At 37.3% G+C, this 26,662-nt stretch overlaps 1 protein-coding gene across 2 annotated transcripts in view; it reads left to right on the top strand.

Annotated features, from left to right (window-relative positions):
• The window catches only part of NKAIN3 (Na+/K+ transporting ATPase interacting 3), a 750,305-nt gene that overhangs the window by 47,989 nt on the left and 675,654 nt on the right, over nucleotides 1–26,662 (top strand). The gene's annotated exons all lie outside the window — the stretch shown is intronic.

The raw sequence follows: 26,662 nt of genomic DNA, 5'->3' as shown, positions 1-26,662 counted from the left end.
TGAATGACCAATGAGCAGGTATGTACGTCAAACCATCTTAGCCTAATGCCATTACCCTTTGAAATGATATAACAAACTTCCTGGTTCTGATCTCAGTGCTCACCAAGAAAAATTAACCATTAACCTTAATATTTGACACCCACTGCAGATGTGTCCGTAGGGGAAAGCATACTGGTGATGACCTTACAAGTTCTGTGACAGTTTTATTTCTCAGTATACACTGGAAGAATCAGGAAACATTCTCATTCTGCTACTTGGATTTTTATGAATTTGAATAATTTGAATCCCCTTCTGAGAAATGCTTCACTTGCTGGAGTGTGATCAAATTTCTGAGGCGTCAGAGCTGAGGAACCTGCCCTGGCGAATCTCCTGCACACCATGAGTCCTTGGGTAGCTAAGCAGCTGGTATCTCCGGGTGACACTGACCACTCCATATGTGACTCCATTTTAAATATCCTACTTAATTGTTTAACAAAACACAGCTTTTTGTCCCCTTACAGTTTAATTCATTCTCTTCTAGCCAAAAAGAAAAAAAAAAAAAAAATTCTTCTGAAAGTCAGTGGAAATCAACAAGCCAAAATTCTGTATAAACCCTGTTCCCCTTGTCTCTCCTTCTTTCCTCTCTCCCTTCTCTCTATCCCCTCCTCTGTCTCTATCTCTCTCCCCTTTTATTTATTTAATTTTCTTCTTTCCTTCCTTCCACTTGTCTTTTTTGGGTGCTGTGTGCGTCAGACGCTTTACTAAGTACTAGGAAAACAAAAACCCGTTTTTGTAGGAAGAAAGAGAGTCACAAATCTGCAGCAAGATGAATTATTTTTCATCTGTGGCATGAATTCAGTTTAACTCCACATGTATGTTTTGTGCCTCTCTGGTGCACGATGACTGTTTTGGGTTTTGCAAAGATTAAAATGCATAAGGCTTGGCCTCGAGTTGTTTGTATTGACAAAGTTATATTAAATGTTTAGAAACAGTAAAAAAATAAGGCTGTAAGCACAACGTGAGAAATATTATGTGAATTGCATGAACCTGTTTGAGACAAGAAGAGACAGCACTTCTAGCTGAAGTATTTTTGGTAAAGTGAGTGTTATCAGGTTCTATAGTATGACTGTTTTGACTATATTAAGGTTGGATAGAGAGTTAAGCCAGGGGACTGAAGCCAAAGTAGTCTTGTGGGAAAGATGGCATAAGGTAAACAGAGCTTGTCAGAAGTGATTGAGATGCTAAGGCTTAGAGATGCTGTTTCCTCAAACTCAGGACACTACAGTGAAATGGGTCAGGAGAACATAGCATTAAGTCAAGAGTTGTGAGTCTAGGATGAAAAGATAGAGCAGACTTGGGTGGATAATTAGGTTAAAACTAGAGCCAAAAGCACTTTCCTCAGACAGCTAATTACTCTGAAAATATTTAAATAAAATGATACCTTTTCTTTTTCCTGAAGATAACCCTGTGTTGTTTAGTCAGCTGTACCTCAAAGGCTTATTCATGTGACTGCATCCTCTGCCACTCCTCCCTCCTCACTTGTCATGGCTGAGGATGATTAGGTACCTTCTGCTCTTGGTGTTTTTGAGGAGTGATATGTATGTCATTCAAGATAGTGCATAAAGTAAGTGTAGTTGTTAACACAGCTGATGGGGGACTAGTAAGAGGCTTAATTCAATTTAAGGAATTGAAACTTAATTTATATGGCAATGTGAGGACTTTGAAATTTTATCAGCAAAGGCCATGACTAAGAGCTGTATTTTAGAAGATTATGTTACCAAAAGCAAGTCTGGATACAGGAGAAAATTTATGGGCGTATTGCATCATCTTGGGAAAAGATATAAGGATGGCCAACTAGAGTAGTTGCATTCTGCATGGAAGGTCACCTTCATGGGTCATGGTGGAGGTAAAATTAACAGAACTTGGTAATGAATTAACTGTGGGCAACAATGAGATGCAAGAGTCATGACATTCAAAGAGCTTGAATCTAGGTGACAAGCCAGCTACTGTAGAAAGGAAAGTGCCACTAGCAGAGGTAGAGAAGGGAGCAGGTGCAGGAAGAGATATTAAATTTAGAAATAGAAATTTCAGATCTGCAGAACAACCTTGCATTTTATAACTGAAGGTCTGCCTGTACAACTCATTGACCAATGGGAGGTCTTCCTTCGTAATAAAATATATGTTCTTTTGCCTCTCTCTTGGAAAAGTGAGTCATTTACTCAATCATGTGTTGATATTTAAAGGGCTTGTTATTTGCTAATGGTTGTTTTGAAAATCAGTGAGATTCAGACTAGATAGAAATGTCCTGCATTTTATTTAAAGAAAATAAAACCATAATGTTAAGACTGAAAATATCTATCCATTATGATGCCATGCACAAGCCATACACCAAAAGGTGTTTTGTTTTATAAAATGGTGCTCATTTGCATTTTGTCTGAATTTTTTAAAAAATAATAATATTTGCACACCTGTTGTATGTCCAAATTAAGACAAATGTGTTTAATTATGATTAAAGGAATTGCAAGTGTAACATTAAAAAAGGATTTAAATCACCAAAATAAAATTTTATTTGAATTTCTAAATCACATATGACTATAAAAAGCACCCTGTGTTTACTGAGAGGGAAGTGTCCTGCCTGAATACTTCCTATTTTGATCATGCACATACAAGTCACATTCAGAAAGATTAGAAAGCAAGGAGCTACAGATCTAGCTAAATTGTAATTTATTGCAGAAGATAAAATCATTACTCACCTTGGTCAGGGCATGCATCATGAAGCTGATAGTTAACAGGTTCTAAGTTATGTTTCAAAGGAAAAATAATAGATTTGGTTGCAATATGAATGCAAATTATGTCTCTGTACTCTCCCAAATCCTTGGCTTTGTTACCTCCAGAGAACTCAACTGTGGGATTTCAGACCCATCTAGAGTGTGTTTCTATGATTTTCAGTTGAATCTTGACAAGTATGATTATTCAGATTTTTTGTATTGTCTGAAATAGAAATATGTTCTGCACCATAATTTAGCAGGAAAGTAGGAAGGACTCTTAGATCTTTGAAACAGCCATGACAGCTTATAGTGAAACCTTTGACATATCAGTATATCTCCAAAGATTCTAGGCAAATGTGTAAGCAACATACCTTGAAATAAATGAGATGGAATATCCTTGAAACTCATCTATTTCTCACAATTCTGCTTGGAACTATATATCTCACATTCATCCTGAACTATAATTAATTCCATAAACCCTGATACATATAGAAAAATTCTAAAGTTATTATGTCATAAAATAGAATGGTTAATGATGCAATGTCATCCTAGTGACCCAGTAGTGGAACGTGTTTGTTGCTTTCATAAAATAAAATAGTCAATCATCTATTTTCAACTGCCTTCTTTATATTGAGTCTTATGAAATGCTTCAGTGTGACAGACAATAACATGCTAGAATGGGAGCAAAACTTTAAGTGAAACTTAAGCTGAAAAAAAAATTGGACTTGAAGGCTTAAAGAAGAGGATAAATGGCATTGAAGTTATTACTATAGAAGCAAAAGCCAAATTTTGCCTATTTTTTGAAAGTATTGAAACACTGGAAAGGATCTCTCAAAAGTGAGTTTGGTTAGGAAAATAAAGACAGGAAAGGCACCTGTGTTTAAAGTCTTACAAAGCATATTGCAAACATTAATTCTAATATTGTCAAAAAGAACCATTTTATATTAACTTAAGCATGATTAGAAAGTATTTAGAAACTAATATGTATGTTACTTTCCAAAATGTAAATGTTCCTACACTACAGTAGGTGCTAGGGTACATGGGACTTTCTCCTTAATTTCTTTTGAATATTATTCATTAGTTTGCAAACTGATTAGTCCAAAAGATTCCAAAGTGTAAATAAAGTAAAAGTGGGTGGTGTCCATTATTTGAAGTATCTGATCAGGTACTGAATACGTAGAGGAGTTGGTTCCATTTGTGCATCCTTGGGGGTTGTACAATCATATCTGCCCAGACCCAGAGTGTGTACTCATCTGAAATGGAAGTAGCTGGTTATATAAGACCCTGAATCAACCACAAAGGTGACTCCTCTGCTGCAGATTCTGCTGAGAGGCTGAGAGTACATGTGGGTGGACAAGAATGACACTAGGATCACTCCAAAGATTAAAAATATTCCTCTTCAGACTTGGAGAACCTCAGGTTTCAATCCAGGATTATAATCAAGGCCACCTGACAAGCAGACTGAGTCAGGAACAAACAGTGCAGTACAATTCCTCGACAACAGAAAGGTTATCTCTTCCCTCAAATTTATGTCAGTGCTGAGTTATAACTGAAATCTCATTCCTGGAAGAATCATTGTTTAGATGCAGGCTTTGAAAACTGATTTTAAAAAACAAACAAAGTCAAAAAATAAAACCAAAAAACAAAATTGGAAACGTGAAAAATCCAACATTTGATTGTTTTCTGACATTTTATATCTTCAATTTAATATAGATCTAATTAAATGTATATATATTTTGGTAAGGAAATACGACACAGCAGAGATGGGTACTGGGTAACTGTGGAGAGAGGGCAGGAAAGGGTCAAAGAAAGCAGCTTTGTGTGCATTGAGCTAGGTGCTTCGAAAAGACATGGCCTCAGTTAGTCTTCACAAAAGACAGGCGTTATTGGATCCATTTATATGGTCCAGAAACTGGGGCCTATGGATTTAAGTAGTTTGACTAAGTTCATTCTGGTAATCAGCGATAGATCTTAATATATCCAACTAATGTCTGTCTGACTCGAAACTCCACCGTCATTTCAGTGCCTGAGACTGTGTGCAACTGGGAGGTCAAGTAGGACAGAGCCCTAGACTATCTAAGCCCCTCTGGATGATTTAGGCTAATGGGGCATTTTTTTTTAACTGGATTAAGTCTGTGAGAGATTCTTGGTGCCAATGAGCTTTTAAGCTGAGTGGTTTTCAGCTCCACATGTGTGTGCCACCTGGGGCACATGAAGACTGCGTGGGGTGCGCCTGTGTGTGAAGACTTTGGGAGGATGAGTTTCAGATCTTCAATTTCCATAAAATCCATCTGCCTGAAATAGTTGAAGTGAGCTCCCTTTCCTACATCTGAACTCTAAATTCCATTCTCCCACTCTGCAAAGTAAAAGCCTAACTCTCACCCACCCCTCGTTTTACCGTGGGATGTTTGGAGGGGTAAAACCACTGCAGCAGCAAAGAAAGGAAACTTTCAAAATACTGATACTGGTATCGAGAGTGAATGATTTACAGTGACAGAAACTAACAATCTTAATTACAGGTAACTTGTTTCTAAGAAGTATGATCAAGTGAGAAAAAATTTTCAGAAAAAAAAATAAAGGAGAATGTTCTATGGGGGAAGTAAAATGCCAACATGACTTCAAAGAGAGAAAGGAACTACATAAGATTTCTGGTTTTGAAGACTTCCTTCATGTCTTTTTGAAATAGATGATATTGATTAACTCAATGGATACTTTTCAAAGAGTTATGTAGCAGTTTTATTTTAAAATGTAATTAATTAGAGGACAATGGAAATAACACCTTTTGTGACTGCTTATTATTTTGGATGTCAGTTGCATAACAATGAGGGTTTGAAAGAAAATATTAGGCTCATAAGCAAAAAATATTGATGAGCACTGTCAATTCTGGCTGCCCTGGGATAGAATGAGCCACTTCATTGGCATCTTTTCTATCACCAGGCTAGACAGGATCAACTTTGGGAAACGAGAGACAGGCAAATATGCAACCTCCTCAGCATTACTTTTACTTACACAATTTAAAAGATGTGGTAGAGGCCAGGTGTGATCGCTCATGCCTGTAATCCTAGCACTTTTGAAAACGGAGACAGGAAGATCTCTTGAGCCCAGGAGTTCAAGACCAGCCCGTGCAACATCGTGGAACCCTGTTGCTACAAAAAGTACAAAATTAGCTGGGCATGGTGGTGTGCACCTGTGGTCCCAGCTACCTGGGAGGTTGAGGTGGGAGGATCACTTGAGCCTGGGAAGATAGAGGCTGTAGTGAGCCATAATCATGCTACTGCGCTACAGCCTGAAGCCTGGGTGACACAGGGAGACCTTGTCTCAAAAACAACAACAACAACAAAAAAAAACAAGCTGTGATGGGGATGTGTGTGGGAGATGTTCCGAGTTTACAATTGAATTGCAAGGCTTATGATCCCCAACGACCCCCTAGAAAAAACAGAGAGCTTGAAGTTGAATATCCAAACTTCCTTCCTAATTAATTATGATATATGTTTCCACCTACAGGTTTCAGGAGAGAATAGTTGACAGTTGGCATAAGCAGGAATGTAAGAAAAAAAATCTCAGGTGAATAGTGAGACAACATGGAAACCTGTTAAGTTTAAACTATCAGTTGCTATCCCCTACTCTATTACCAACTATTTTTTTCCAGAAAAGAAAAAAGAACTACTTTTTTCTCTGTCTCTATTAAAAACTAATTGTGAATGTATTACCTTAATACATAAAATTGTTGTAAAGCACTAATTTATGTAAACTCTCTCACCCTGTTTTTGATCAAATAGATAATCAAGAATTTCCTTTAGGAAATCAGTTCTGCAGATTGAATGAAGTGAAGTTATTGCTCTAAGTCATTTAAACAATGAAAGTCGTGTCTTTGAAATACTAATACATTCATTCTTCTTTCAGAATCCTATTTAGAATTATGTTTTTTCTTCTTCCATTTTTTTTCTGAAAGCTGAAAAAAGAACAATAATGCAATTATGCATGTATTGATGTACAACTGGCACATAAACTTCACTAGCATGTAAGTTGGAATGTTTTCTTAGAAGAGCAAGTACTCAGGGCATAAATGTCAGCAATTTTGAAAAAGCTATTACTAATTATAAGAAGCTCAAGGGGAAATAGTTGATGTTCCGTATGGAAATAATAGACGCAAAGGGATGAATGCAGAACAGGTTTGATTCTATTTTGGGAAATTTAAAAAACATTTCACTTACAGTTCCAAAAGGCATAAAAGAGTCCTTTCAAAAACTGTGTCATAAGAATTTCAGCACTTTTTGTCAAAGAAGACAAACATTAGCACAACTGTTCACAAGGCACTAAGTTCACATTCAGGCCAAATATATTTATGACCTTGAATATTCCATACTCATTCATACATTTATTTATTCATTCACAAAACATGTACTGTAAACCTACTATGTACAAAACACTGGAGACATTGCTACATAGAACCCATTTAGGCACAGAGAGGAACACAAAAGTGTTCTCAATTAAAGAGAAATAAAATAAAATGTATAATGCATTTTTATCATTATTTCTCCTGATAATCATCTCTTTATCTTAGACTGATTATAAACATCCTACAGTGAGTGAATCTACCTTCTGAATAACTATCTCTCAAGTTTCTTCTCAGGCACTCAGAATAAGGTCATATGTTTAGGGAAAATTTTAAATATTCCATAATGTAACACAGTATTGAATTAAATGTATAACACAGAGCTGGATGAAAACTATTAAACAGTTAAGTTGCTAGGCAAATTTTAGCTCTTTTAACATTTAAAACCACCCCAGAAAATGCTCCTGGTGTATTAAACTGTATCTGCTGACATAATCTAGAGTCATATCTGGCTACAGTTACAGCCTGTGTAACCTGAGTGTGCCATTGTCCAAAACTCTGGTCAGGCCCTACGTTGCCCACCTGAACTGAACAAGTTAAAAGTCCTCCTTCTTGCTATGGCAATAGCCTGAGGTTTGCGATGAAACCGGACTTCCTTCTTTGACTCTAGTGTATTCCTTGTAGAGCAAGCTTGATTCTATTGACAGGAAGCCGATCTTTCCTTGGGAAAGGGACTCTGCTTTCAAATATTGGCTGGCTACAATTTGAGTGTTAGCCTGTACCACACACTTCTCCCAGCTTGGCAGAAGTAGATTCTAAGCATTAGGTCCCTTGCTTGTCAAGATAGGTTTTGGAACTTTCTTTGACAGTCTTTAGTTAAGGAGAATCCTGTGCATTTGGGATGCCCCTGTGGTGTTTATGTCTTTCTGAATAACATGTTTGCCTCCAATAATCAAAACACAGCTTACCTTGCAGCAGATTTTTAAAACATACACTTTATGATGTATTTAATACTAGCCAACTATTTTGTGATGAGTATCTATAATCATAAACACTGAACCTAATATTCTCCTGTGAAGAAAAACTGATTCAGGAATTTAAATCTTGAGAGTTCTGACTGTGGAAGTTGCAGGTGAGATGATTTGCCCAGTGTGCATATTTCCACCAGCTGTGCTCAGCTTATAGGAGTTTACTGGGGATATAATAGCCTGATGTTTGGTATAAATAGATTGCAAAAGAAGACTTAATAGATTTTTTAAGAAAGAGCCACCACACAGGACACATCTCTTGTTTTTCTGACAAGGATAGCAAATCCATTTTAGCACATTATCTAAGTTACAGCTATGAGTTAACTGTACATTATAGTTATTTGAAAAAGCAACTACAAAGGAAAATGTTGTCTAAAATGGAATTCATAGAAGGCTCTTATATAGCAACTTTCCAGAGTTCAACTACAAGCACAAATTGTAATGTAAACATAATGCCCTGTGAAATATTATTTTAGCCCATGCCATGGCCCATTGGTTTAGTGTCTTCATCTCAATTTCCAGGGTAGCCCCTGGGATTCATCAGGATTTATTGCAAATGAAAAAGAAGGATGATCTTTAATACTGCTGGGGTCCCCCAGTAATTCATAGTATTTCATAGGAGTTGATTTTGCAAGATAAATCTTTTTGAAAAGTTGACTATCTTGGAAGTTGAAATGAGAGGGTAACCCAACTTCCAATACCTAAAATGTAAATGTGTCTGAGAGAAGCAGGTATTATTAGCTTTGGCAAAAACATAAATCAGGGATGTGGCCATCTTGATTTAGTGCACCAATGTAGTGTACATCTTTCTGCCTGGGAGGCTGGTGTCCAGTTAAAAAAATGAGTCGTTTTACCTGAAATGCAGTAAATTTTGTGAAACAAGTAGCAGTTTTGAAAGCCAATCAATATGTTTTTATCAAATTTATCTTTGGTCCAAGTACTCAAGTTGTGTTGTGGAGGGAGAGTAGAAGCATGTTAACACTTATTCTCAATAACTTTGGCAACAATGTGCCTGCACAAAACAATTTTTTTCATGACTTGATATGGTTTGGCTGTGTCCCCACCCAAATCTCATCTTTAATTGTAGTTGCCATAATCCCACATCGTGGGAGAAACCTTGTGGGAGTGATTGAATCATGGGGGCAGTTACCCCCTTGTTGCCATTCTCATGAGAGTGAGTGAGTTCTCACAAGATCTGATGGTTTTATAAGGGACTTTACCCCCTTTTGCTGCACTTGTCCTTGCTGCCACCATGTGAAGAGAGACGCATTTGCTTCCTCATCCACCAGGATTGTAAGTTTCCTGAGGCCTCCCCAGCCCTAGAGAACTGTGAGTCAATTAAACCTCTGTCCTTTGTAAGTTACTGAGTCTCGGGTACGTCTTTATTGGCAGCATGAGAACAGACTAATACAGTAACGAAGGAAATACTCACTGTAGTATTTTGGATTTTGGATTTTTGGATTTGGGATGCTAAACTGGTAAGTATATAATGCAAATATTCCAAAATAAAATATAATTTAAAATCCAAAACACTTCTGGTTCCAAGCATTTCATATAAGGGATAATTAACGTGTAGTGGAAAGGCATATTAAATGGGCATCTTCACACAGTTGCTGAATAAATAATACATGAGGGACCTATATTCTAAGTGTGAAGATCTTGTAAAAGTGAAAAAGGAAGTTAGTTAAGCTATTTAAATAGGATTATGCTACAGATGGGGACAAAACATTTGCAGACAAACAAACAAAAACACCCCAAAACGTATTTGAAAGGGTTAGTATCCCACATACATGGTGACTTTGAAAACTCAACAATGGGCAAAAGATCTGAACAGGCTTCTCACCAAAAAAGATGCACAGATGGCCAATAAACATAGGAAAATATGCTCCACATCATATGTCATCCACATCATAACTCATCAGGATGATGCAAATTAAAACAAAGAGATATCACTATATGCTTATTAGAATGGCTAAATTCAAAACACTGACAGCACCCAATGTTGGAGAAAATATGGGACAGTAGGTACTCTCATCCATTGCTGGTGGGAATGCAAAATGGTACAGGCATTCTGGAAGACAGTTTTGCAGTTTCTTATACATCTAAACATGCTCTTGTCTTATGACTCAGTAATTATGTGCCTTGGTATTTACCCCAATGACATGAAAACTTATAGTCACACAATAACCTACAACCAAATGTCTACAACAGCTTTGCTCATAATTGCCAAAACATAAGCAACCAAGATGTCCTTTACAGGGATACTCTCTAAAAGCAAATGATATTTATTCAGGAGTAATATCATAATGGGATTATGCATGCCATGGTAAACTATGTGTATAGTCAAAGACATTGAGGCAAGGGAATGTTTTTAAAGCCAAAATGAGGAGGATTACATAAGTTATTTTGAATCAATTATCCTTGGAAACAAGAACAAACAACAAGAATGCTGTGAGTCCAAAGTTGGACAGGCAGTTGCTGAACAGGTGTCCTTGCAGAAGTATTTTCTGCGTAAAGCTGTAGTGGCCTTTGTGTAAAGTTCTGGGTTTTGCCAACTTTTTTGATAGTTCTTATTATCAGGGATATGTGCATGAGAACCCTTCCCTCGTGGCCTTCCCTCTCTCCGTTTGTCAATGCTTGACACAAGTGCCTCCATTTAGACTCTGAAAACTTTCACACCTTCAGTAGGTGAAGGAATAAACTGCGATACATCCAGACAATGAAATATTATTGACCAATACAAAGATATGAATTATCAAGCCATAAAAAGACATAGTGAAACCTTAAATGCATGTTGCTAAATTAAAGAAGGTAATCTGAAAAGGCTACAAACTGAATAATTCCAAATATATGACATTCTGGAAAAGACAAATTAGGGGCACAATAAAATGATTAGTGGTTTTAAGGGATTTTGGGGGACAGAGGGAGGGAGAGAGGGAAGGACGAATAGCTGAAGCACAAGGGATTTTTAGTGCAATGAAATGGTTCTGTATGATACTGTAATGATGGACACTTACATTTGTCAGAACCCATAGAATGCCCACCAAGAATGAACCCTAATCTAAACTATGGTCTTTAATTAACAATAACATATCAATATAGACTCAACAATTGTAATAATTGTGCCACAATAATGCTAAATCTTAATAAGAGTGTAATCTGAGGATTGGGGAGAGGTGAAGAGAGAGGATATGTAGGAACTCTGTACTTTCTGGTCATATTTCTGTAAATGTAAAACTTATAAAGAAAGCCTATTGAAAAAAGAAAGAACATAAATCTTTATTAAACAGACTCTGCAAGGTCCCTAAATAGAAACTTTTTAATAATGATTACAACCTAAAAATATAAGTAATAAAATTACATTAATAAAATCATCTTATTACATAGTCTGCTTCTCTCACCAATTTCAACTGACCTTTCTACCAATAATTCAAAACCAAGACTGATTTGATTTCATGGCACCAACAATGGATTGAATTAATAAGATGCATATGAGAAATGTTTTTGTTTTTATTTTTATCAATTCTTATGTAATGCACATTTTGTCAGGAAACATTCATTACAAGAGAGAGCTAAAACATGAGGCAGCAGTCTTTTGAAATTCTCTTACGTTAAACAAAAATTGCCAGGAAAAGGAGAAAGAACTATATTCCAGAAAAGTCAACAGAACAAGGTACATTTAAACCATTTTAACTGCTCACTAGTAAGAGCAATGGGATCTTTGAAGAATAACCAGTTATTAAGTCACAGTATCTCACCCATGAGAATGAAATATAACTTTCTATTTCGCTGATAGTGCAAAGTAGCAAATTGGTTATTCTCTGTCTTGGCTGCAAGCTTGAAAATCTTGGACATTTATATGTTTTACTGACCTAGAAAAAAAAAAATGCAATATAAAGAGAATGTCATCCTGCAGTATTTCTTCTTCCCAAAGCCAATAATTATTTTTAAATACATTTTTATTTCAATACTTTTTGGGGTACATGTGGTTTGGGGGTACATGGATAAGTTATTCAGTGGTGATTTCTGAGATTTTTGTGCACCTGTCACCCAAACCATGTACACTGTACCCAATATATAGTCTTTTATCCCTTATCCTGCTCCCAACCTTCACCCTGAGTCCCCAAAGTCCATTATATCATTCTTATGCCTTTGCATCCTCATAGCTTAACTTCCATGTAGAAGTAATAGCATACACTATTTGGTTTACCATTCCTGAATTACTTCACTTAGAATAATGTCCTCCAGCTCCATCCACATTGCTATGAGGACATTATTTCATTCCTTTTTATAGCTGAGTAGTATTCCATGGTGTACATGAATCACATTTTCTTTAATCATTCATTGGTTAGATGGGCACTTAGGTTGGTTCCGTATCTTTGCAGTTGTGAATTGTGCTGCTATAAACATGCATGTCCATATGTCCTTTACATGTAATGGCTTCTTTTCCTTTAGGTTGATACCTAGCAGTGGGATTGCTGGATTGAATGGTATTTCTACTCTTAGTTCTTTAAGGAATTTCCACACTGTTTTCCATAGTGGTTATACTAGTTTACATTCCTACATACAGTGTAAAAATATTCCCTTTTCTCCACATCCCTGCCAACATCTGTCATTTTTTTGGTTTTTTAATTATGGTCATTCTTACAGGAATAAGGTGGTATCTCATGATGGTTTCAATTTGCATTTAATTTGCATTTTGCATTTTTTGTTTGTTTGAAATTCAAGTAACTTTAATAATTTTTTCATGTTTGTTGGCTGTTTGTATATCTTTTTTTTCAGAATTGTCTATTCATCTCCTTTGTCTGTATTTTGAAGGGATTATTTGTTTGAGTTCCCTGTAGATTCTGGATATTGGTCCTTTCTTGGATGCATGGTTTGCAAAAATTTTTTCCCACTCTGTGGGTAGTCTGTTTACTCTATTCATTAGTTATTTTGCTGTGAAATAGCTTTTTAGTTTATTTAGTTTAATTAGCTATTTTATTAATTTTATTAATTTTGTTGCATTATTAACTTTGTTATATTTATTTTGTTACATTTATTGAAATAAAAATAAAAAATTTTTGTAAAAAATGATTATTGGCTTTGAGAAGAAGAAACACTGCAGGATGACATTCTTTTTATATTATATCTTTTTTTTCTAGGTCAGTGAAAGACACAAATGTCCAAAAGAATGGTAAGGCTATTCAATGTGGAAAGGTCAGTCCTCAAAAAATGGTGCTGGGGAACTGGATATCCACATGGTAATGAATGAATATGGACCCTTACTAACATTTGTTACTTATAATTTTGTTACATTTGCTTTTGGCTTAGGTAGTTTTTCCAGTGCTATCTTCTAGAATGTTTATGGTTTAAGGTCTTAGATTTAAGTCTTTGATCCATCTTGATTGAGTTTTGTATAAGGTGAGAGATGAGGATCCAGTTACACTCTTCTACATGAGCAAAGCTCACTATTAAATTATTATTAAATAATTATTAATTATTAAAGTATGTAGAATATAATGGTATTTTCAACTTCCCTGTGAAAATAAATTCAGATGAAGTTGATCCAAAGAACTAAATGTATGTACTTTTTATATCTTGAGAAATATCACTGGCACTTTATTCATTCTGTCAGTGGGCATTTCAGTTTCCACCTTTTGGCTACTGTGAATAAGGCTGCCATGAACATGAGTATACAAATATCTGTTTGAGTCACTGCTTTCAATTCTTTTGGGTATAAACTCAGAAGTGGAATTGCTGGGTCATATGGTAATTCTAGGTTTATTTACTTTTTGAGGAACTGCAATACTGATTTATACAGTGTCCTGCATCATTTGACATTGCCACCAACAGGGAACAAAGACTCTAATTTGTTCACATTGTTGCCAACACTTGCTATTTTCTGCTTTTGTTTTGTTTTGTTTTTGTTTTTTGATAGTAGCCAACCTAATGGTCTTATCTCATTATGGTTTTGATTTGCATTTTCCTAATGATTAGTGATGGCAAAAAAACTTTTCATTGCTTATGGCCATTTGTATGTCTTTTGTGGAGAAATGTCGTTTTAAGTCCTTTGCCAAATTTTGAATCAGGTTTTTTGTTGTGGCTGTTGAGTTTAGGTGTTCTCCACATATTTTGGGTATTAACCTCTCATCAGATATATGATTTGTAAATATTTTTTCCCATTTCATGGATTGCCTTTATACTCTGTTAATATAGTTCTTTGATGTACAAAAGCTTTAAGTTTTCATGAAGTGCATGCTGTTTTTTTGTTGTTGTTGTTGTTGTTGTCGTTGCATGTGTCTTTGGTGTCATATTCAAGAAATAATTGCCAAATCTGATGTTGTGAAGCTTTTGCTCTATGTTTTCTTCCAAACATTTCATAAGTTAGCTGTAACATGTAGGTCTTTGATCTGCTTTTAGCGAATTTTTGTATATGGTGTTAGGTAAGGGTCTAGATTCATTCATTACCATGTGGATCTCCAGTTCCCCAGCACCATTTTTTGAGGACTGACCTTTCCCCATTGAATAGCCTTACCACTCTTTTCAAAAATGTTTGACCATATATATGAGAAATTCCATTGATCTTTACATCTGCTTTTATGCCGACTGCCCTGTTTTGATTACCGTAGCTTTGTAGTAAGTTTTGAAATCAGGAAATGAAAATCCTCTAGCTTTGTTCTTTTTTTATCACGACTGTTTTGGCTACTTCATGACCCTGAGATTCCATATGAATTTTAATTTCTATTTATATAAAAAAGTCATTGGGATTTTGATAGGAATTTCATTGAATCTATAGATCATTTGGGGTTATTATTGACATTTTAATATTATTAAGTCCTCCAATTCATGAACAGGGGATGTCTTTCCATTTACTTATATCTTTTAAAATTATTTTTAGCCACGTTTTAGAGTTTTCATTGCACAGGAATCTTTTAAAAATGTAACTGTTTTAAAGCCATTCACGTAGTTTTTTTCTTACTGGTTTGATCCAACTTTGCATTGCATACTGATCCATATATTATGCCAGCTTATTCCATTTATAGACTGAAAAATGTATATCAATTGTACCTGTGGGCTAAAACTTCATTAGAACAGTTAAATGACATTTAATGTAGTACAGTTGGAAAACAATGCCAGTACACAAATCTATTACTCTAATAATGTGGTTTTTGAATTACATTTCACACAGCTCAGTATTATCTTCTACCAAATTTACAAGTCCAATGAAAGGTAAAATAGTTTAATATACATAAACAATTATGGTTCTCATTTTCTTACTTAATGGACCTGCTATTTCCGATATTGTTTTCATTTACCTTTTAATCAGCTTAAACATTTTAAAATACCCATAGTAAGAGGGGTCATATTACAAACAAAGGATGAGAATCTGTGAGTAGCAACATTTGTTTGGTTAGCTTTTTTTCTGGTTGTAAAGAAATGACGTTGGTATTATCTCATAGAGGTTTCCTGTTTTCTCAGTCTTCTGGGAAGGAGGAACCATATGCCACTAAACCAATCCTCATTGAACCAGATGTCTTATGCAAAGGAACACCTTAACATCTCAGAGATTATACATTTTTAGGAAAGAAATATGTTAAAACGATTAAAAAATATTTTATATCTCTACATTCTCCAGAGTAATTAGCCCAGAACTTTGCATAAATATGTTTGCTTTGTATTCATTTCTTTATTTATTAATTCATTCTCAAATATTTGTTTAGTACCTTATATGGACTAATTGCACTGCTGTGCATTGGTGGCTGTGGAATTCAGCCTCCAAGATACCCCCAATGATCTCTGGCTCCTGCTACACACCCTTGGGCTGCATTGCACCAGGGTTGGTCTGTGGAACCCATAGAATATTGCAGAAATGATGGTATGTTACTTCGAAGATAGGTAGTAAAAGATCGACTTCCGTCTTTTGCATTACCTCTTTTGGGTCACCCTCTCTGGGAAATCCACGTTGTCAGCAGCTTTGTGAATTGTCCCAGGAGGTGAGGAGCTAAAGCCTTCTGCCAACAGCCATGCAAGTGAGCTGAGAATTGCATCTTTGCAGTCCAGACAAGTTCCAAGTTACTGTAGACCCTCCTGACACTCTAATTGCAGCCTCATCAGAGGCCCTGAGCCAGCACCACCAAGAAAAGCTGCTCTAGAATTCCAAACTCTCAGAAACTGTGAGAAAATAAGTGTTTACTCTTTTATCCTGAAAAATTTGAAAGAATTTTCTATACAGCAATCACTAATACAGGGGTACATGCATGAACAAGTCTTTTCTTAATTTCCGTTTTTATCATGGGCTAAAGGGTACATGTGCAGGTTTGTTACATGGATAAAGTGTGTGATGCTGAGGCATGGGGTACCAATGATCGCATCACCCAGGCCAGAAGAATAGTACCCAACAGGAGGTTCTTCAGCTTACACTCCCCTCCTTTTCTCCTCCAGTGATCCCCAGTGTTTATCATTCCGATCTTTGCAATCATGTGTATTCAATGTTTAGTTTCCATTTATACGTGAGAACATGTGGTAGTTGGTTTTCTGTTCCTGTATTATGTCGCTTAGGATAATAGCCTCCAGCTCCATCAGTGGTGCCGCAAAGGGCATGATTTTGTTCTTTTTTATGGGTCCATGATATTCTATGGTGTTTTTGTACTATATTTTCTTTATCTAGTCCACTGTTGATGGACACTTAGGTTGATTTCACATCCTTACTATTGTTAATAGCACTGCAGTGAACATACAGGTGCCTGTGCCTTTATGAGAGAATGAATTATTTTCCTTTGGGTATATACCCAGTCATGGGATTGCTGGGTTGAATATTAGTACTATTTTAGTGGATGAACAATTCTTGTCCTGCCTTCAAGGAGCTTCTAGCTCAGTAAAACTGGTGAACTGTTGATTTATCACTAAACCAAGGGTAGGTACCACAATAGCACGTAGATGCAGCACCTATCTCAGTCTTGGAGACAAGAACAGCCAAATGAATGAATGATTCTTAATTTGTGGCTCTAAGAATGAGGACGAGGAAGTAGCAAGAGGAAAAGTGCGGACAATTCCAGATAGAAGGGAGAAAGTAAGCCACGGTTGAGGTTAGGGAGAGGTAAGTGCAGTAGTTTCCAGGCCCCCGTTTCATGTGGGCAACAGGGATGATGAATAGTGAGGATGGGATGGTGAGCTGGGAACAGATGAGGAAGGAAGCTATATAGCACAGGAAGGAGGGAGAGGAGAGCCACTGAAGACTTTTAAGCACAAACATGACTACCATTCAGAGTATAAGCCAGAGTAAGTAGGAGACAAGGAGGCACTGGCTGCAGAAACAGGAAATGGTACTGGGAGCCTGAGAGAGGGTAGTGGCAGTAGGAAAGCGGGGAGTTGAGTTTGAGGCATGTAAAGAGGTTAGAATCGATAGATTTGAGGCTGAAATACATAATTCAGCATTTTTATCTTTTAATTTCACTACTAAGACCCCTGGACTCTTAACCCATACCTGCACCTCCTCTAGTATGACCATCTTGGTGATTGATACCACAGATGACTCGGTTGCTCCAGATGGCAACCTGGACATGACTGGAAATACCTCCCTTTCCCTTGTAACTGTATCCAGTTAGTAACCTAATTTGACATGTCTAATGCCCAAGATCTTTCTAATTTCCCTTCTTTCCCCACCTGAGTAGTGTTAAGTAAACCCTTGCCACCTCTTCCCTTAATTTTTGTAATGGTTCCTAACAGTTCCACTCCTAGCCATACCTTCTTTGCGTGAATTCTCTGTACCCCTATCAGGCCCATTCAAAGCACTCATATGAGTGTTCACCCACCCTGCTTAGACATATTCACTGGTTCTTCTGCCACTGTGGGCACAGTCCACATGCTTTGGCTTGGACGCAAATCATTTTTCTCTATCTTTAGACTTTCTCTCTCTCTCTCTCTCTCTCTCTCTCTCTCTCTCTCTCTCTCTCTCTCTCTATATATATATATATATATATATATATATATATATATCTCGTTTCCTCCCTCCTCTTCTACCTCCTCCTTCTCTCTCTCTGTCCAGACATACATACACACACACACACACACACACACACACACATATATATATATCTATCTTCCTTCCTCCCTCCTCTTCCACCTCCTCCTACTCCCTGCAGAGCCTTATTGTACAGCCATATTAAACTACTGGGGCATTTATGTACCTTTAAACTTTTTCTTTTCTCTAAATGGATCTTCACTCCTTCCTGTCCTCAGCTAACTCCTACATGTTAGGAGTTAGAACTCATACATGTTAAGACCCAACTGTGTGTTGCCTCTTCTTGGATACATAAGCTGCCACATGATTCCTATCTTCCCTAGCTCTCACCTCACTATATTCAATCTGTGATTTGCATCCAGTCTCTCCCACAAGTTTCCAAACTCCTTGAAGGCAGGGACCACACCTCATATGCCTGGCACCATCAGCACAGTGTCTCGCATAAAATAGACACTCCACAAATGTGAAAGTCTAGAACTGAGCACTGCATTCAAACATTCTGCTTATTGTCCTGAAGAATACAGTCCAAAGAGGAAAGTACTGAACATTAAGAACCTTTTGATCTTCTTTAAGAGTTGGAAAAGCTTGAATAATTCTTTCTTATCAGGTATAGGAAAATTTTTGATTTTTTATATTAGATACACTGGAAAGTGAACTATCAAGCATGAAGAGACAAACATCTACCATTTGAACTTTTGACAACTAATTTATAGCTCGAGGACCAGTAGGTTATTATGTATATTGTCCTTGTTTGTGCAAGACCAATCAAATACCACTTTGTATTTATACTTTTAAAAATATTAAAATTCTGTTTTTTACATGTTTAACTCTGTCTTCAGATATGAGTCAGCTAATATCTTCTTTGAGAGGAGATTTCTTTGAAGTCTGGGGTACATCCCCAGCTAGAAGACCTGGGCAGAAACATGCTCTGGGTGATCATGATCTGAATTCAAAGGGAACAATTAAGGAGTTATTTCCATTTTGATTCTATTAGCAAGCTTTTCTACTTGTTGCCCTTCAACCTGTCTTCATGCCAGCTGAAACTTCAATAGAGCCTCATGACAGAGCTGTTAAAAGACTTTGAAAAGGGAACGTGTGGAATCATAAATGCGTCAGAAATAAGAGAATGTTTCTCAGTCCATTACATTCTTAACCCCTTGTTTCTACTTAACAGACTTTGTTAAAGGTCAGTGAGAATGTTTTCACAGCAAAAGCTTGAGATTTCCAAGAACATACTGTTTCCATTCTAGATACCCATTGCTAATAAAGAGCTGGTTTAGTATATTCTGTGCTTATATTTTCAGTAAAAATAAAAAGTAATCATCAGAAAGACTTGAACACAAATCTAAATTTCAAAACTTAGAGTTAGGATATATTTGAAAATTTGTAATTTGTTGTTACTTTTCCAATTAGGATGGTGAATAACATAACATCTGTATAATGCATTACAGTTTATGATGAAAATTTCTGCATGCTTTTCTCATTTTTCACTATAATGGTTGAATGACATGGATAATAATGTAATTTCATTTTAGATATGAGAAGACTGCAGTTCGAGAAGGTTTGGTCACTTAACTAACCCTGCTAACCTGTGAATGAGTTGTGATGAGATTCTAGATTTGCAATCACAAACTGACAAACTTCTGTTCTCTATTGAATGCTTCTGTTTTGTTGTTGTTGTTTATTTGTTTCTAAGAAGTTTTCAACCAGGCACTGTGACTCACACTTATAGTCTCAGCACTTCCATCAAGAAGCCAAGACAGGCAGATCACTTGAGCCCAGGAGTTCAAGACCAACCTGGTCACCATGCCGAAACCCCATCTCTACAAAAAATACTAAACTTAGCTAGGCATTTTGGCATGGCCTGTAGTCCCAGCTACTTGGGAGAATGAGGTTGCCGCAGCAGTGAGCTGTGTTTGTGCCACTGCACTCTAGCTTGGCAGACAGAATGAGACTGTGTCAAAAACAAAAACAACAAAAAACAGTTGTTTTTCCAACACAGTTCATGAGATTGTTTTTTAAAATGCACAAACTAGTACTTTTAAAGATATTTTTGATTTTCCATTACACAAGTACAGAAATATGTAATTTCTCTATCAACTTTTCCCTTAAGAAATTATTTTTTTTCATTGTCTGAAAGAGATAGAGTTACCTGTCTCTCAAGGATATTTTCCTCAAGTACTCATAGGCAATTTTGAATTTGTGGTTCATTTCACCTTTTTATGACTCCAGAAATTAAATGATTCTTGGCTGTACATCAAAAGATGATTATGTAGTTATTATTTATTTTTATAGCTCAGATGAATCTGGTACTAGCTTCATTATAGTGCATGTCCCATCGGCCAAATGAACACAATCTGGAAATATGACATGCATTTTTAATAGTAATAAGGCAATAATTCTGCATTTTGTGTAGGTGTTCCAGGGGCTGCTTTAGTTAGGTTTAATGTCAATTAAGAAACACTGCAGTGCCCTTATTGGAATCTTGTAATAGTCACATTTCTCTGGTTGTTTTATGAAGTCGGGTGTAAACAATCACTTCAGAGGAGGACTTACTAAGTATAGACCTGTGCATCATTTTTCTTAGCTATATATATTAAGGCATAGTAAAAATAAGCAGCACAAACTTTTCTTCTGTTTCCAGAGTGACAGGCATTCTGTAGTATTGATAGGGATATAAATAAACATCATTAAATGCTTTACCTATGGCTTTGGGCCCTAGTATCATTATCTGAAAGCATTTAGAATGAGTAACTAAAAGCCAAGAAAATTTACAAATCTCATTTTGGAGAATAATTACAGTTATCTATCACCAAACTGCTGGCAAGTAATGGCATTGCCTCATTGGATTTTATTCCTTTTTATGACTCTGGCTGCTCCTCAGGTGTAAGATCTATAAGCCATCAAGTGGATTGGAAGGGCCAGGAAGACCAGAGGCCCAGAATGACTTCAAGAAACAGCATATAAAAGAGCATTGGCACAATATGGAGAACCAGCTGAAAAATTTGGAATTTGTATGTACTGAGCCATGTGAAGATTGCTACCCAGTACTAATCGTTTCCAAAAGATGGGTTATAATTAGCATTTATAATAACATGTAAGTTCTACTCTGTGCTACCTGATGTAGGAGACTTTATTAGTTACTCAGGGCTGCAGGAAAAAGGTCCACAAATCAAGTGGCTTAAAACAACAGATATTTATTCACTTATAGTTCTTGGAGATAGAAGTCCAGAATCAAGATGCCAGCAGAGCCTTGCTCTAGGGAAAGATTCCTTCTCTGTTTCTGGTGGTTGTCAGTAATCCTCGGCATTCCTTGGCTTGTAGATGCATCACTCCAATCTCTGCCTCTATCTTCACATGGCCTTTACCTGTTAAGACTAGGTCCAAACTTCCCACACTATGTAAGAACACCAGTCATTGCATTAGAACCTCCCATAATCCAGTAAGACTTTACCTTAACTTAGTTGCATCTGCAAAGACTCTTTGTCCAATTCAAAAAAGACCATACGTTTCCTAACTCAATGGCTTTGAAAGTTAGTGATATTGAAAATACAAATGTGTATTTTTAGAACCAGTATGAAATTTGTGTTTATTGTCTATTGCTACATAACAAATCACCCCAAAACTTAGTGCCTTAAAACAACAGCCATTTTGTTATATATCAGGATTTTGTGGGTCAAAATTTGGATGGGATTTGGCTGGGCAGTTCTCCATGTGGCATCCATAGTGGTATCCAGCTAGTGGCTTGGCTGGAGAGTGAAAAATGGTTTTGTTCACAGCTAGAAGGCTGGGCTTGGCTTAATCTCTCTCATCCTGCCTGTGAGCTCAGGACCTTTCCACACACTCCCTCCTGTAGAGTAACTGTGTATCTTAAATAACAGTTCAAGATTTTAAGAGTGAGTAATTAAAGAGACAGGAACTAAAAACTGCTAGTCATTAATAAGGGACAGGTCCCCAAACTGGCACAGTATAGTTTCCATAATACTGTTTGTTGTTATAGTCAGAGTGTACCCTCAGATTTAAGGGGAGAGGTGTAACTCTCTGTGGAAAGACTAATTGTTTACCTTTTGGCTGGCCACAGATAGCTTACATTTCACCCATCTTTGAAAATCTCATGCCAGCAAGGCACAGTGGCTCACGCCTGTAAAAATTCCAGCACTTTGGGAGGCTGAGGCAGATGGATCGCTTGAGGTCAGGAGACCAGCCTGGCCAAAATGGTGAAACCCCGTCTTTATTAAAAATAAAAAAATAAGCTGGGTGTGGTGGCTGATGCCTGTTATTCCAGCTACTTGGGAGGCTGAGATAAGAGAATTGCTTGAACTTGGGAGGTGGAGGTTGCAGTTAGCCAAGATCATTGTGCCACTGCACTCCAGCCTGGGTGACAGAGTAAGTGAGACTCTGTCTCAAAAAAAAAAAAAGAAAAAGAAAAAAAAGAAAAAAAGTAATAAAGAAAGAAAAAAGAAAATCTCATTCCATCAGAGTCCTGCCTTGAATTTAAGAAGCCAATGATAAAATCAGGTCTGTGTAGAGATGAGACTCTGTGTGTATGTTTTCTCTCCATCTGAAGACCTGTAGACTATAGGAACAAATCTTGTGCCCTCCCCACAACATATAATGGTCAGAGAGGAGTAGATTCTCCTCTTTAAAAAAGAAAATGGGAAACATGTTCCTCAGTAATTCTAAAATCCAACCAGATACAAGTCACTAGATCCTTAACTAGGCTCTAGTCCTGTTTCCTGGAAACTATTTTCCTGGCTCTCCGTTTCTCTCTTGAATCCATCCTCCTTTTCCAAAAAAACTTGATGACACCCCTGTGTATCCAATGATGATCCAATAAATCAAAGAAAAGCCACATACACATTTGGTTCTGACATAGTCCTTTTTTGCTGGAACTTAGGGCATTCTGGGAAAATGAAAAGAAGCCTTCTTTCTAGTTGAAAGGATTCATCAGGCATCCTTAAAATTCACAGAGACATATCGTATGATTTCTAGAAGTCCAATGAGGCTTACCTTCAGATCTTTCTGAGAGGTCAACAAAGGAACATCCATGAGCTTTATTTTCCCAAAGCATGTTGTACAGGTAGCAGCAGCCTGGATTTAACCTTTGTCCTGAGGTCATTTGCAACTCTGCAAGTATATTGCTGGGAGAGCCTGGAAATTTTACCTTCATGCCCAGCATGTTCTGGTCCTTTTTTCCTCTGAATCTTGCTTAGAAACAGAAAGTTTCTCCTTTAGCTCATCCCTTTCCATGTTTTACCATAGGCAGCTAGGAACCAGTTGGCACTTTCTCCATTTTGCCTGTTCATCTTTCTTGCCAGACCTTTGTAAAAGTCCATTAAGTTTCTTATCATGTGCAACATTAATGCCAAACTTTCTGCCAGTACAGAAAAAGTATCACATATTTTCTGGCCTCCAATAACGTATTTTCATTGTCTCCAAAGCCTTCACCAACAGTCTTTTCAAGGCCCTTGGGGCTTTTGCTAACAGTCCCCTTGAAGTCCTCTTCTTTCCACTAACAGTCTCCATGAGGCCCTTCTAGCTTCTTGAAGGGGTGGCCTGCCCCTCCACACCTGTGGGCGTTTCTCATTAGTGGAACGAGAGGCTTGAGAAAAGAAATGAGACACAGAGACAAAGTATAGAGAAAAAAAATATATAGGGACCGGCGCTCAGCATACAGAGGACCCCTGCAGGCACCAGTCTCTGAGTTCCCTTAGTATTTATTGATCATTATCTTTACCATCTTAGAAAAAGGGAAGTGGCAGGATAATAGGATCATCCTAGGGAGAAGGTCAGCAGTAAGACATGTGAATAAAAATCTGTGTGACATGAATAAGTTTAAGGAAAAGTGCTGTGCCTTGATATGCATATGCAAACATCTCCATAAATCTTTTTAGTGCTTAAAGAGCAGCATTGCTGCTAGCACCTCCCACCTTCAGCCCTAAGGCGGTTTTCTCCTTGATCAGTAAACAGAACATACAATCAGGTTTTACACCTAGATGTTCCATTGCCCAGGGACGGGCAGGAGACAGATGCTTTTCTCTATCTCAACTGCCAAGAGGCCTTCTTTCCTCTCAGCATAGACCCTTCGTGGGTGTCAGGCTGGGGGACGATCAGGTCTTTCCCTTCCCACAATAGGCTGTCTGTAAGCTAAGGAGCAAAGAAAGCTAGTCTGAGTCCCAAAACTGAAGAACTTGGAGTCCAATATTCGAGGGCACGAAGGGTCCAGCAAGGGAGAAACATGTAGGCTTGGAGGCTAGGCCAGTCTAGTCTTTTAATGTCTTACTGCCTGCTTTATATTCTAGCTGGGCTGGCAGCTGACTAGATGGTGCTCAGCCAAATTAAGGGTGGATCTGCTTTCCCCAGCCCACTGACTCAAATGTTAATCTCCTTTGGCAACACCCTCACAGACACACCCAGGATCAATACTTTGCATCTTTCAATCCAATCAAGTTCACACTCAGTATTACCAACACAGCTCTTGACACAGGGTGGTCAGAGACAGGCTCTCTGCTCTGAGTAGCTGGCGTTAAGAAGAGTCTAAAGAATAAGAAGGAACTGCCTGTAATTAGACCGCTAGGAAGAACTTTCCAGATGGTGAGTAAAACATAATGCAAAAGTTCTGGGGTCAGGATGAGGTTGCTTCATTTGGGCAACTGAAACCCCAGAATGAGTGATGCCTAGTGAGTGAGTTAAGTGAGACATTGTCTGAGATGAGAGAGAAAGGTGGACAGGAACTGATGTAAAAGGGCCTACTAGGCCATAGTAAGGAGTTTAGAGTTTCTTTCTTTCCTTAGCCAGATAGGAAACTGTTCAAGTGTCTTTGCAGGAGAGGGCAAGGTCTAATTTATATTTTAAGAAGCTCAGTCTGACTGCTGCTTGGGGATTGAACCAGAGTGGAACAAAAGTGGAAGTGGGAAGTACACTGGGCTTATTCCTTTTGAACTTCCAGGGATAAAAGTTCAGCTTCTACATTGACTATTTCCTATGGAATTTTTGGTTCTCGTAAGTTAAATTGAACATAAAAATATGGAGATACCTTAAATTTAAATTAAAAAGGCAAGGGTTTCATTTAGTTTTGTCCAAACTATCTTGTAAATAGCAATTTGCAAAATGAGATTCATCTTTAAATTTAACTTTGATTTCCCCTCGAAAACGGTAATAATTCCTAAGAGGTGCCAGAAATCAACATGTGTTTATTTACATGCTCTGTACCCCAAGTGAAAAAAGAATGTGCATATTTTCCTTATATTATAAAATCCTTTCCTGAAGAAAAGATTTTATAACGTAAGAACCGTGGGCTGATTGTTAAAGAAAAAAAAAAAATCTAACATTTGCTGAAATGGTAAGGAAGACTTTATTCAGGACTATTGTGATAGGTGTCAAAACTATCAGAATTGAGGAGAGAAATGGGTATGAACTGAAAATACACGCAAGGACAAGTAGAGATTTATATCATTAGGACAAACAGGTTTAATACCTTTTCCTCACAAGGGTCTAGCTGACACTGATATGGCAAAAGACAGATTAATAAGAAAAGAGTATAACAAATTTATTTAACAAAGTTTCATGTTACATAGAAGCCTTCAGGAAAACTGTATTTTTATGTTTTTTAATGTATTCTTTATGTTTAGGTTTGATGAAGAATAGTCATGTAGAAATATAATTGGACAAAAAGCGTATGATGTAATGATTATAAACCTAAGGCAGAGGAAGCCAGCCAGGACTGTTTATTCCAATTCTTCTTGGCCTCTCTTTTTAGAATTTTTTCCTCCTGGGTATGGGGCAGGTCACCTATCAAATGAGGGTCTTCAAGGGAGAAAGGAGAAGGTCAGAGAGTGACATTTCTAGGTTTTATGGTTTGCTTTGGGGGAGAAGAGTTCTAGTTTCCTATTACCTGCTTTGGGGAAAAGGAATTCTCGTTTTTATGGCCTGCTTTGGGGCTGAAATAGGAGAAGGAGAAAGGAGGGCAGAAGAAGGTCACAGAGAACTTCCTGCTTTTCAGGCCCTGCCAATCCCTTTCAGAAGTTCAAAGTCCTCAGCATGCCAAAGCACTGTACTTTGGAGTATCATGCTCAAAGCTTCAGTAAGAGCCAAGAAGCAGATTTGGAGGTGATAGCGGATGGAAAATTCAGAAGCCAGGACATCAAGGGTAGGGGGAATCTTGCTAAACTGACATAATGGAATTCCTGCTGAGGGCAGGCTAGGGTGATCAGATATTAAGGATGAGAGAATTATCTGTAAACTAAGGAGGATTCTTGCTGAAACTGGGCTATGCGGACTTCCCAAGGATGGTGGTTTGTGGGGAGGCAAGGTTGAGGCATTGTCAAAAAGAGGGCTTAGGGGAACCTAATTAAAGTTTGGTCAAGGAAAGCATCTTATCATCTTTATTCATTCTTCAAAACAGACATGAGATACAGCTGCTACAAAACAAGAGAGATTGATGGTAATATTTTATGTGCTGCCCATTAAAGTACTTACATTTTTATTTATCCAGGAATTGTAACTACATACTTTGGTGTTATTAGATTACCCTTGGAAACACTCAGCT

The sequence above is a fragment of the Mandrillus leucophaeus genome, unplaced genomic scaffold (genome assembly GCF_000951045.1).
Source record: "Mandrillus leucophaeus isolate KB7577 unplaced genomic scaffold, Mleu.le_1.0 Scaffold236, whole genome shotgun sequence".
NCBI lineage: Eukaryota > Metazoa > Chordata > Mammalia > Primates > Cercopithecidae > Mandrillus > Mandrillus leucophaeus.
This window is presented reverse-complemented; position numbering and strand designations above follow the sequence as displayed.